This window comes from Phascolarctos cinereus, unplaced genomic scaffold, assembly GCF_003287225.1.
Source record: "Phascolarctos cinereus isolate Bilbo 61053 unplaced genomic scaffold, phaCin_HiC Scaffold_4;HRSCAF=312, whole genome shotgun sequence".
Taxonomy (NCBI): Eukaryota; Metazoa; Chordata; class Mammalia; order Diprotodontia; family Phascolarctidae; genus Phascolarctos; species Phascolarctos cinereus.
This window is the reverse complement of record NW_027555847.1, coordinates 687,578,417-687,590,628: the sequence shown is the minus strand read 5'-3', so window position 1 is coordinate 687,590,628 and position 12,212 is coordinate 687,578,417.

Here is a 12,212-nt window from a genome sequence, read left to right as displayed (position 1 = left end):
CATGCATGTGTGTGTGTAGCACATATCACTCTCTCTTGTGTCAGTAGCCACCTATTCCCCCTTGTCATAAGGGCTTCCTCAAGGTACTCCTAAGCCTAGAAGCTTCTAAAGTAGTTGAGGGAATTTTGGCTTATGAACTCTCTTGCTATATTTTATATAGGCCCAGAGATGTATCTGATTCTTTCAACCAATCCAAATCCATTCCCTCTGCATAAGTCATCCGATTTGATCTAATGATCTAAATACTTCACTTGCCAAAATTGATTAATTGTTCGTATCTAGTTTGTGCTTTGGATTGATGCAATAGAGAAGTCCAAGATTTATTTGCATCTACTTTACTCCTTTGGTTGGGTAATTAGAGAAGTCTAAGTCTTCTGTTTAACTGGAGCTGGGGGGACCACCACCCTTTCACCAGGAATGAAAGTCAAGCTCTCTTCCATGTTCTTATGGAAAGCAAACATTTGTCTTTCTCTAGTCATGTGGTACCTTTCCTACTTTCTGTTAATAAGCATTTATCAAATACCTTCTATGTGCTAAGCACTGGGCTACATTCCAGGGATATAAAGAAAAGCATATGGTAAAAATGGAAGGGAATAACAACGAAAGGGCTCAGCAATAGCATCTACCAGTTCTTTAAATACCTAAGATTAGATCATCTAGACCAGGTAGATGTGCTCATTGCCTCATTTTTATTATGTGTATTAATTCCATTAGTCAATTCTGTTCTGGATTTTCCCATCCAAAAGTTATTTTCCGTGGCAGGGAAAACAGATTTGTTATTGTTCACTCATCTCAGCCGTCTTTGAGCCCCATTTGGAGTTTTCTTGGCAGAGATATTGGAATGTTTGCCACTTTCTTCTCCATCTCATTTTACAGGTGAGGAAACTGAGGCCAACAGGGTAAAATGACTCGCCCAGGGTCACACAGTGGGTAAAAGTCTAAGGCCAGATTTGAACTCAGGTCTTCCAGGCCTGGTGTTTTAGCTACTGTGCCACATAGCCACCCTAGGGAAAATAGAAGTAAAATATTAATTCAGAGTTTTTGCCTTGTCTCTTTTAATGGTTATCACTCTCTCATCTGTCCCCAGTAGCAGTCCCATGCCTTCTCTGATTGCTTTTGTATTTGTATCCCTATAAAGTAGAATAATGCCTGCCACATAGAAGGTACTTAAGAAATGATAGTCAAGGGCCTCATCTGATCCTCCTCTTTCTCCCAATAAAACTTACACATATTTTTTTAATTGTGAGCTCCTTCAAAATAAGAATCGCCATTTGCCTCTTTTTATATCACAAGAACTCAGCACTGTGGCTGGCACATAGTGTTTCGTGTTTATTTTTTTATTAGTTGTTACTTTCCTCACATTTCCCTTCAGTAAAATTAATGTTGAACTTCAGCTCTCCTGACACTTTTCTGGCAGGCCACACTATTTCGTTAAACCTCTGTCACCTCTCTTTTCTCTGATCTAGTTTACATTTCTTGTTTAAGATCTTCGTTGGTGATTTCTCTTGAATATTTCTTTGCCATTAGAACTGAAATAAGGGGACACATGAAGGTGGGTGCCAGATGTGGAAGAGTCTGTATTTTATCCTAGGGTCAATAGGGAGCCATCAGAGATTTTTGAATAGGGAGGAGACTTGGAATATCTGTGTTACAGGAGAAACAATTTGGCAGATATGAGAAGGTTGAAATGGAGACAGAGAAGGTCCTCCTCCTTTCGTTATCTTAACAGCTCAGTTTTAAATGGGCCCTTATGATTTACTTTTCTTACAGCCACCTAATGCAGAGGCAGAAACGTATTATTATCCACATCTTATGGATAAAGTCAGTGAGTCTCAATAGGTCAAGCAAATCTCCAAAGATCAAAAAGCTAGTAAGCAATAATGCAGGGATTTGAATCTGTGTCTCCTAACTACAAGTCATTTCAATTCAATGCAACAAGCATTAATTAGGAATCTGTCATGTACCAGGCACTCTGCTGAGTACCAGAGATATAATAACAACAATAACAAATGATCCCTGTTCTCAAGCACCTTACATTCCACCAGAAGGTTAAAGAGAATGAGCGTAGAACATTACAAGGGGTAAGGGGGCTGAGAGAAAATTTAAGATAATCAAAAGATTCTTGCTGGGGGTTCTTAAGACCTTTGGCAGGAGGAAGGTCATTGAGCTTTCAATATCTAACAGAACTGCTAAAACTCACTTAGCTCTAAATTGCTTGAGAAGTGCCTTTGACTAAAATTGGAAAGATTCTGGGTGATTTGAAAAAAGCGTCTCTGTAGTCTAAGAAAAGCAGAGTTAAGTGAAATGAACAACTAAGATGCAGAAAGAGCTTAGGCACCCAGTTGTATCTAGGGGTTTGTATCCATTTGAATCTAATGTGTAAGATCAAGGGGGAAAAAAAGGTAAAATAGGGGCAGCTAGGTGGTGCAGTGGATAGAGCACAACCCTTGAGGGAGGAGGACCTGAGTTCAAATTTGACCTCAGACACTTACCAGCTGTGAGGGCAAGTCACTTAACCCTGATTGCCTCCAAATTAAAAGAAAAAAAAAGCATAGATAGTAATACCAATTAATTTAATACTTAGTCTGGGGTAAATGTTAGTTTAAGGTTTTAGGTAAGAATGTGAGGTTTGTTAAGCCCTCTTAGAACCTAAATCTGGGGGCTGCACCAGCCCCAGCCTCACCCTCAATGGCTCTCAGCCAGTCACCACAGCCTTGGCTCCTCTGGCCTTTTTTGATACTGTCCTCTCTACCCTAGCATGTGTGGAAGCTGCAAGGGTCACCACCCTTCCACCTGCCCCAAAACAGGTCATCCCCCAAAAAAGGTGGTTCTATCCCCCTCCCCCCAAAAAAAAACCCCTAAATCTGGATCTGCTTTCTAAGTATGGTCCTTGTGGGTAGTGTTCTCTTATGCATGGCCTTTTCACTAGAGGGAACTCTGAGACAGTGCTCAGGGAGGTTTACTCTTCCTCCTGTTTTTATAACAATAGTTCCCATATAAATGAGTTTTCAGGCCTACAAATCATCTCCATCCTGTATGATAGGCTGCTTAAGGGATAGAGGCAGAGGGAGGAGACGTGAAGCTTAAAGCAGTTAAGTTGACTTGTCCAAAGTCATACGATTGTCCAGATAGGGACTTAGACCTAGTCATTCCAAGTCCATGTCCAGTTCTCTCCTCATTACACCATACTGGCTGTCTTTTCTTGTCACCTTCAGGCTTGTTAAGGGGAACTGTGTTTGTATACAAGGAATCACTGGCAAAACCTTGCAGCTCAGCTTCTGGGTAAGTGGAAAACAAGCGTCCAAATCTATTTGGGTATCTGACCTTGATAATTAAAAGCAAGTTGATTAAGGTTAATGAGTCAATTAATTTTGCATTTGATACCCTGGTAAGTTCCAACATTCTCTGGTCTTTGCCCTTGAAGGAGCAAATTGATTCAAGGCCATTCTCAGAGGAAATTTCAGGTGAACCACTTTTCAGGGAACATAATTATACCACCAGCCTCCAAATCCTATGCTCCTGCAGTACCTCAGTGCTCTTCCTCACAGACAGAGCACAACCCCAAAGTCAAAATTGGCTCCTAGTGAGATTTCAGGCAGGCAAGCAAAAACCTCAATACCCAGGTCTCTTGAAGCAAAGTCTATCAGGTATACACAGGCCAATTTCCTAGACTTCAGAGGCTCAGATAAGCAGTCAGAGCTGGATGGAGTTTTCACCCCGGCCCAGAAACTCCTCATGAAGATCCTTGGGTACAAGGACATCCAGACAGAGGAAGAAAACTCATCTGCATATGCCCTCAACCCTCAGATTTCAAAGGCAGAAAGAGCATTCAGAGAAGCATGAACATCTGAAATCTGCTCTGGGGATCTGTGTATTCACAAGATCTATAGGGGCAGAGGGTTTGCACAGTTCCTTAATGGCTTTGCTCACCCCTATGAATTGTCAAAAGTTATTAGGAATAGCATAAAAAGTCACCAGTCACAACACTTTATGATATCTTTACTACTAAGCAACTTCACAATGTGTATGTAGAACCCCTTTTAGGGACTTTTCCCCAACAAACTGGGCCAAGTTCCCCAGAAGACAACTACTACCTTTCTCCTCAGAGTTCTAGGAATAACTATGAAAGACAGGGGTATTGCCCCTTGTGAGCCCCCACCAGTATGTACTCCATTAATTATAAGCCAGAGTTAATTAGCTTTTAGAAAATATTTTTAAGTAGATACAATAGAGAGAGTTGGTGCAAAAATTTCCCCCCAAACTTGGGGTTCACTCTCTCCTCTCACATATATACAAGTTTCCTAGTAAGAGTGGGCTAAAATTTAGAGAGCACCTGTTCCCAAAAGGTAAAGTCATAGCTCCTACTTGCTGAAGGTTGTATTCTCCGATTGTGGAGTCCTCTTGAAGTTTCTCTGTTGAGATCCAAGGATTGGTGCTCTTATAAAGTCCTGAAACTATTTGCCTTAGTGTATATAGTTTATCTTCAGTGTCTCTCAATGCCTGATGCAGACAATGACATTAGTCATTGCTGCTCTGAATATACTGCTACAAGCTCTAGTGGACACTGTTACTGATGACAATGACAATTTATTACAATTGGGGTGGAGGTCGATATCCCAACCCTTACACTTATTTTAGGCAGTGTTTGATTAAACGGATAATAGAGTCACTTATAACTAACAAAGATGTGTGACTCAAATGGAGCTTTCCTCATTCACTCAAAAATGAAGTATTAAGTGACTGATATATGCCAGGCACTACTCTAGGCACTGGAAAAGATAGAGTGATTTCATTCATGTAGATATTCTCTGTAATTCCTGCCAAAGAAAGGGAGAGAGAACACTATAGAGGCATATATCTAGAGTTAGAACAGATCTTAGAAGCCATTTAATCATTTAATGAAGGTTTACCCCCTCATTTTACAAATGACAAAAATAAGACCCAGACAAGCCTGGATTCAAACCCAGATCCTCTGACTCCTCATTTTGTATTTTTTTCATTGCACCTCCATAACGAGGTGATAAAGGTCATTTTAAAGGTACATGGAAAATAGAAATCTAGCTCTGTTGGAGACTTCTTGAGTGAGAAAAGTGTAAAGTTGACAAATACCAGTAATTAAGTGATCTTAAGCTATATTGGTTCTGTGATGGTCTTTCCTCAGCTCCCACAGAGTTTTATCTGCATGCTTCCTATTAAGGCTGCCTGCCTACACCCCCACCATATCCAGAGATGTACTAACCTCCCTTAATTACAAACCCTTCTTGTTCACTTCTCAGATCTTTGATTCTTAAGACAGACCTCTTGTGAAACCTCCTTTTCTCAAGAATCCAAGAGGACTCAGAAAGATTCCCTACAGAGTATGAAATAGCCCTAATTATTTTACACTCATTAGTTCTCAGCACCTAGCTATCTCACATATTATTTGTAGAGGAGGAAGTGGACACTGGGAAGGTAAATGACTCAAAGGGAAAATTATTCACAGGACTTATTGACTTAAAGCTGGATAAGACCTTAGGAATGATATAGTCCAAAGCCCTTATTTTACAGGTAAGGAAACTGAGGCCCATGGAATTTAAATGCTTTGTCCAAGGTCATACAGACCATACTTGGTAGAGTCTGAATTTGAACTCAGGTCTTTGGACTCCAAATCAGAAACTGTCTCCACTGCACTGTATTAGTACCTGCCAAATGAGAAATTTTTTCATCGCCTATCCCTTCCTGACTTATTTTTCTCCTCCTTCACCTTGCCAAATGGAGACATCTGGGATGGAAATGGTAACTTTTTTGAGGCAATTGGAGTTAAATGACTTGCCCAGGGTCACATAGCTTGTAAGTGTCTAAGGCTGGATTTGAATTCATGTCTTCCTGACTCCAGGGCCAGCTCTCTATCCACTGTGCCACCTAGCTACCCCTCTATGGTCATTTTAATAGGAAAACTACAAAGCATAGCTCAGGTGCTATCTCCTGCATGAGGCCTCTCCTGATTACCCACCCTGCTCTCTCCCTTCTTAAAATTATTTTGTGTTACTTTGTATTTACTTACTTTGCAGCCATTCCTAATAACCACTAGCAAGGGCAGAGAAAATTCATTTAGCTGTTTAGGAACTGCAACTCTAGATCTTGGTGGGGCCGGGGGAGGGGGCTTTAATAAATATTGATTTGACTTGACCTGACTTGAATTGAATTGGATTTCCTTCCTCCAGGCTTAGAATCTCTCTTTTTCTTACCTCCTGGAAGTGGAGCTAAGACAAATGACTGTCCCACTTATGTTCAAATGAGTCTGAAACCTTTCCTTGCCTTTTAGCAGATTTTCCTTAAAGGACTATGCCTCTGAGTTAACCACCATGTTTATTAGCTTTTCCAATGGATATGATTCACAAACCATGTTACTTTTTTAAAAATTTCTCTAAGAAGAAAGAGAACTGAACGAATAAAAGATCCTTTGTTCTTTAGGCAAGATGTAATCAAAGGGGAGGAGTCATTAAGACCAATTAACAGGGTCCAAAGGAATCTGGGGAAAAAAGGTATGTTCCAATTCCCAGTTTCAGAGTAAACAGGATGCCCCAATGAGTAAAGGCAAAGTTCATATATATGCAGGGAATAGATAATTGGTTGGAAAGGATTTCAGAGCAATCATTTATTGGATCACAGATTTAGACCTTTGGGGGACCTGAAAGGTCACCAAATCCTACTTTATCAGTGACTTAGACAAGGAAATTCAGGCACGGAAAACTTAAATACTTGTTCAAGGTCACACATGATATTAATAGTAGAGCCAGAATTTGAACCTGGGTCCTCTTTCTCCATACCGGTGGTCTTTTTGGTCTACCACATTGCCCCAAAGTCCCAGAGGTAGTAGGCAGTATGGCAAGTATTTGAATCCAGGCCTTCTACTTTAAATAATTCATTCTTTTAACCAATTATTTGCAGAATTCATCCATACACACATGCCCATATATTTTGTTGTTCAATCATTCAGTCTGTTTGACTCTTCATGACCCCATGGACAAAGTGTCCATGGAATTTTCTTGGCAAAGATACTTAAGTGGTTTGCCATTTCCTTCTCTAGTTTCAAAGGGGGGGCGGGGTTAAGTGACTTGCCTAGGGTCACACAGATAGTAAGTGTCTGAGGCTAATTTGAACTCTGGTCTGACTCCAGGCCTAGTGCTCTATCCACTGTTCCACCTAGGTGCCCCACACCCATATATACATGTGTGTGTGTGTGTGTGTGTATGTTATATGTACATGACTACATAAGTATATGCCCACCTTCATATGTATATATAGGATAGATATATAGATTATATATATGCTCATGTATACGTGTATGTGTTTATATGCCTGTATACATATACACATATGTATATATACAAATATACATGCATATATACATACACAAATAGCTACATGCAGGAAGATGAAGAGATAAAGGCAAAGCCCAGACTTGGCATTAATGTAGCAATCTCCCAGTGTGGAAAGTATGTCTACTAACTGATGATCTGTAACTGTTTTGTAGCTTAATCTTAGTGGGTTTTTTTTTCCTTTGAGAGTTTAAGTATCTTGCTCTGATTCACATAGCAAATATATTTGGGGCAAGTCTTCATTATTTCAGGGCCAGGCTTCTAGCCACTACAAAATACTGTCGTTAATCAACCTCTAGCCTCTCATTATCTGTGTGACCCTTAATTGGGTCACTCAAATTCTCTGGGCCTCAGTTTCTTCATCTGTAAAATAAAGAGGTCATCCTCAATGGTTTCTAAGGCCCCTTCCAGTTTCAAGTTCCTGATTTTATGAAATCCTTTTACTTTGCAAACTAAGTTTCCTCTTTAGCAAAATGAGAAGGTAGAAAGGATTTGCATCTCTAAGGTCCCTTTCCACTTAGATGTTCTGGGCTTCTGAGCTACTGCAGAATTTTCCATTTGCCTTTTCGCTGTGGAGGCATAATCTCTGCATGCTGTTTCTGCACTAAACTTCATAGAGACACAGACATCATCAACCCCCAGCATTTCTGGAGTGTCCACTGTGCGTGTGGCACTTTAAGGCTGCTATAAATTCTTCCTCTGGGCTTTCTCCTCCTACTCAATTTAAGGGCAGAAGATACAGGGAGCATAAAACAGAAATCAACTCAGAAAAGGGCTAGCCTAAGTGGATTCCAGGCTGAGGTTTTTCTGTCTCAGTCCAGCGTCTCTTCACATCTCACCCCAGCCCCTGTGCCCCACCTCCAAACAACTAGTCTTATCCATCTGGATGCTCATTCTGTCCATACCTGAGCCTCAGGATTCCAATTGCTTCTTTCCAAAAAGCGTTAGTAAAATCATCTAAGTGAAGCGTTCTGTTAAATACTCGTATGTGTAGGCTAATTAATGTAAATGTAATAGTGAGAACGGCTGACATTGTCAAAGTTAATGACCCATTGGCATCACTGCTTTCAAGTTAACATAATTGGGAGGCTGAAAAAAATTGGAGAATTTGGGAAACTTGGGCATGTTTCAGCCAACAGCAGAGGGAGAATAAGGATTCTCTCTAGGCCATTCAAAGCCCTTTCTTTATTTCAGGATTGGGATTACAATTTGATTGGAGGTTTCTTTTTTGAACATCATAGACCATAGGAGATAGAAGGGACCTTAGGGAGAATTGAGTTCTTAACTTGGGATCTGTGAACTTAAAAAAAAAACATTAGCTCAGTTTTCTACAGTTTGTTGTTGAAAAAAATTCAAATATCAAATTTTTAAAATTAATCTGCCCTTCCTATACCTGTCTTGCCTTCTCTTCATGAGCAATAAAAAACCAAGCAGAAAAACAAATCACTCAATTCATGACTCATAGTCCAACAAACAAAATGCCATTTCTGAAAATGTATTCCCCTTTCTGCATTTTAACTCCATCACCCCCCTGTCGTAAGATGAGTGGCATGTTTTTTCCTTTATTCTTTTGGACTCAATTCATCCTTTTGTTGATAAGAGAACTAAAACTTTTAGAAGTTATTTGTCTCTCTAATATTATCATGCTATAAATTCTTCTCCTACTTCTACTTACTTCACTCAGCACCAGTTCATAAAGGTCTTCCCAGTTCCCTCTGAAATTATCCATTTTATCATTTCTTATGGCATAATAATATTCCATTACATTCATATATCACTTCATTTCAATATAATTTTTCCATTGTAATCCTATATATTTTATCTTATGCATTTGAAAACATTATTCTGAGAAAGGGTTCCAAGGTTTCACCAGATTGTGAATGGGATCCATGACACCCTTGATTTAGAGTCCAGGAGTGGGGAACCTGCAGCCTCAAAGCTACACGTGGCCTTCTAGGTCCTCGAGTGTGGCCCTTTGACTGAATCCAAAATCACAGAACAAATCCCCTTAATAAAAGGATTTGTTCTGTAAAACTTGGAGTCTATCCCTGATAGACAAACAGGCTTTTTTTTTTAACACAAAAGGAAATTGAGGCCCAGAGGATGCCAGTTTGTCCAGGTGTCTGAATCCAAATTGCTTACTGCTACCTTTGACCAGGAGCTTCAGATCATCTGAGTCACCCCAGACAAAATTTCCCTCAAATAACCTAGCTCACTAATATAATTGGTAGCTAATTAGTGGCACTTACAGGGCACTTTAAGATCTGCAAAGTGCTTTACATATGTTAACTCATTTGAATGGACTTTACATGCATTAATGTGACTGACTAGACATCACTCCAATTGAAGTCTGGCAAAAGGAGCAAAACAGAATAGGGGAATGTTGCCTCTCTCTCAATTTGTGTAGCTGATGAGGAGACTTGCAACTATGTCTATAAACTCCAGGGTTTGGGGTCAATCTATATCCTGGTGAAGGTCTGCATATATCTGGGGAATCCACAGTTGTGTCGCCCATGTCAGTAGTTACTCTATTTTATCTTTAGAAGATCAAAAGGACAGCAATTTAGAGATGGACTGGACGTTATAGATCTAGTCCAACATCCTCATTTTGCCTTTGAGGAGGTTATGAGTTATTCAAGGTCACAGATAAAAAGTGCCAGAGCTATTCTTCCACTATTATTTATTAATTTTACTTTACTTCTCTAATCACGAGCAATAAAACTGAATACAGTCATACTATGTCTGTGTGGTCAATTTCATTATATGTTGTTCATGTGATAAAGATCCACTGAATGAAAATTAAGCAAGGAAGATAAGAAGATGGTGATTTCTACTGAGTAGGGGCTCAAGTCAACGTTTTTATATGGAAAATGCACACAGGACACAGAGGACATGCCTTTAGACAGATGAGAGAAACATCAGTAACCACAAGGAGAAGGGAACTAGTGGGAGTAGAGATAGTAATTTTTGATGGGCATGGAAACCTTGCTGTACCCCAACCCTCCCCCTCCACAAACATCCCCAGTGTTAGCTAGAGCTCACAACCGACTGAGTGAGCCCCAGACGACCTGGTACTTATTACTGAATAGAATTAAGCTAATTGTAGGGCAGCAATACCTCCTGGTGAGTAGAGTAGTTGAAAGATCTGACAAGAGACAGAAGACGGATGGTCCAGGAAGGGTTTGCAGAATGTGATATTAGGCCAGGTAGGTTTTGAGTTAGGGGAAGAGGTTGTTGGAGCTAGGGCATTTCAAACAGGGGCCAAGAGTCAAGGAATAGGGGTGGGAGATCACAAGGCTTGCTTGAAAAAAGACCTGGATTTTGACACAGAGGGTCTGAGTTCAAATCTCAGCACTGCTACTTGTTTTTAGTGACAACCCTTCTGACTTCAATTTCCTTGCGTGTAAGAAAATGAGGTTGAAGATTTTCTTCTAGTTCTAATTTCACGATCTTATGAATTCGCTCAGCTACCAAACAGGGGCTTGGCTAAGAGAAAAAGGCCTGAGGCAGAAAATGCACTCCCAGCTTCATCCTACCCACTTGGTCCTTGGAAAATTCAAGACGCGCTCTCAAGTTCACCTTTGTTGGGGGGAGGAGGGGCGGTACAGTGGGAGGGTTGGGAAAACAGAACCAGCGTCGAGCCCGGCAATTCCCCCTTACTTATTTCCAACCTTTTCAAAGAGCCTTCTCCTTGTTTAATCCTTAAAGTATCATTATTTGTTTTAAAGCGACCAGACCAGCTGCAGGGAGGAGAAAAGGTGGATGCTTTGGAAGTTACCTGTATCCTCCAATATAAATTGCTATTTTCTTTTATCATTCACTTAAAGTGCACTTAACAGTCAGAAAAGCAATTCTATTAAGATGACATTGTGGGAGCTCAGATTTATTCGTTTTCAATTGCTCTCGGATCGTACATGCAGAGTTTGCAAGTTGAAAGGTAATTTTTCCTGACTGCCGAGACAGGCATTTCAACCCCAGCCCCGAAAATGAAGCTGTGTTCGCTCTGTCTTTCACATCACCATCAATAAAGGAGGGAGATGAGGGTTGCGAGAGCTGGATTTACTGACGGACTGGCTGATGAGCCAAGACGAAATGAACCTCCGGGTCCTCCATAGCTCCACTGACTCGGCGCTGCCGACAGGAGGGAAAACAAATGGGCTTTGGACGGAAGTATCACCCAGACTGATGAGTAGGTGTCCAGTGATTTTTTAAAAAAAAGGCCCCAATCCTGTAGTTGCTGCCCCAAGTCCTGCCTGTATTTTCCCATGGAGCAGAACAAAGGTTATAATTGAGATTTTTTTTTCTGGCCCTTTGGTCCAATCCAACGAACATTTATTAGATACCTACTATGTGTCGGGCATGGGAGATACAAAGACAAGATAAGAAACAAGATAAATCCCTACCTTCAAAGAGCTTTCATTACAGCAGGAGTACACAACACAGAAACAGATTAAGTAGGTGAATTGGCGGATAGAGCTCTAGAACTGGAGTCTGGAAGACCTGAATTCAAATCCAGCCTCAGACAATTACTAGCTGTGTGACTCTGGGCAAGTCACTAAAGTGTTGTCTGCCTCAGTTTCCTCAAACTGCAAACCAGCGAAACTAATGCCACTTTTCTTCTAGGGTTGTTGTGAGGATTAAATGAGATAATATTTGTCAAGTACCTGGCAGATAATTGACATTTAAGGAGATGTTTGTTCTCTTCCAACTATATTTGGAGGAGAAAGAGAGCATAAATAACTAAGGCTATCACAAAAGGCTTTCTGCAAGACATTGAATATGATGAACTGAGCCCCAAATGAAGCTGACTTTTATGCTTTTTGTTCTTTTTTTTAAACAATTGAATTTTAA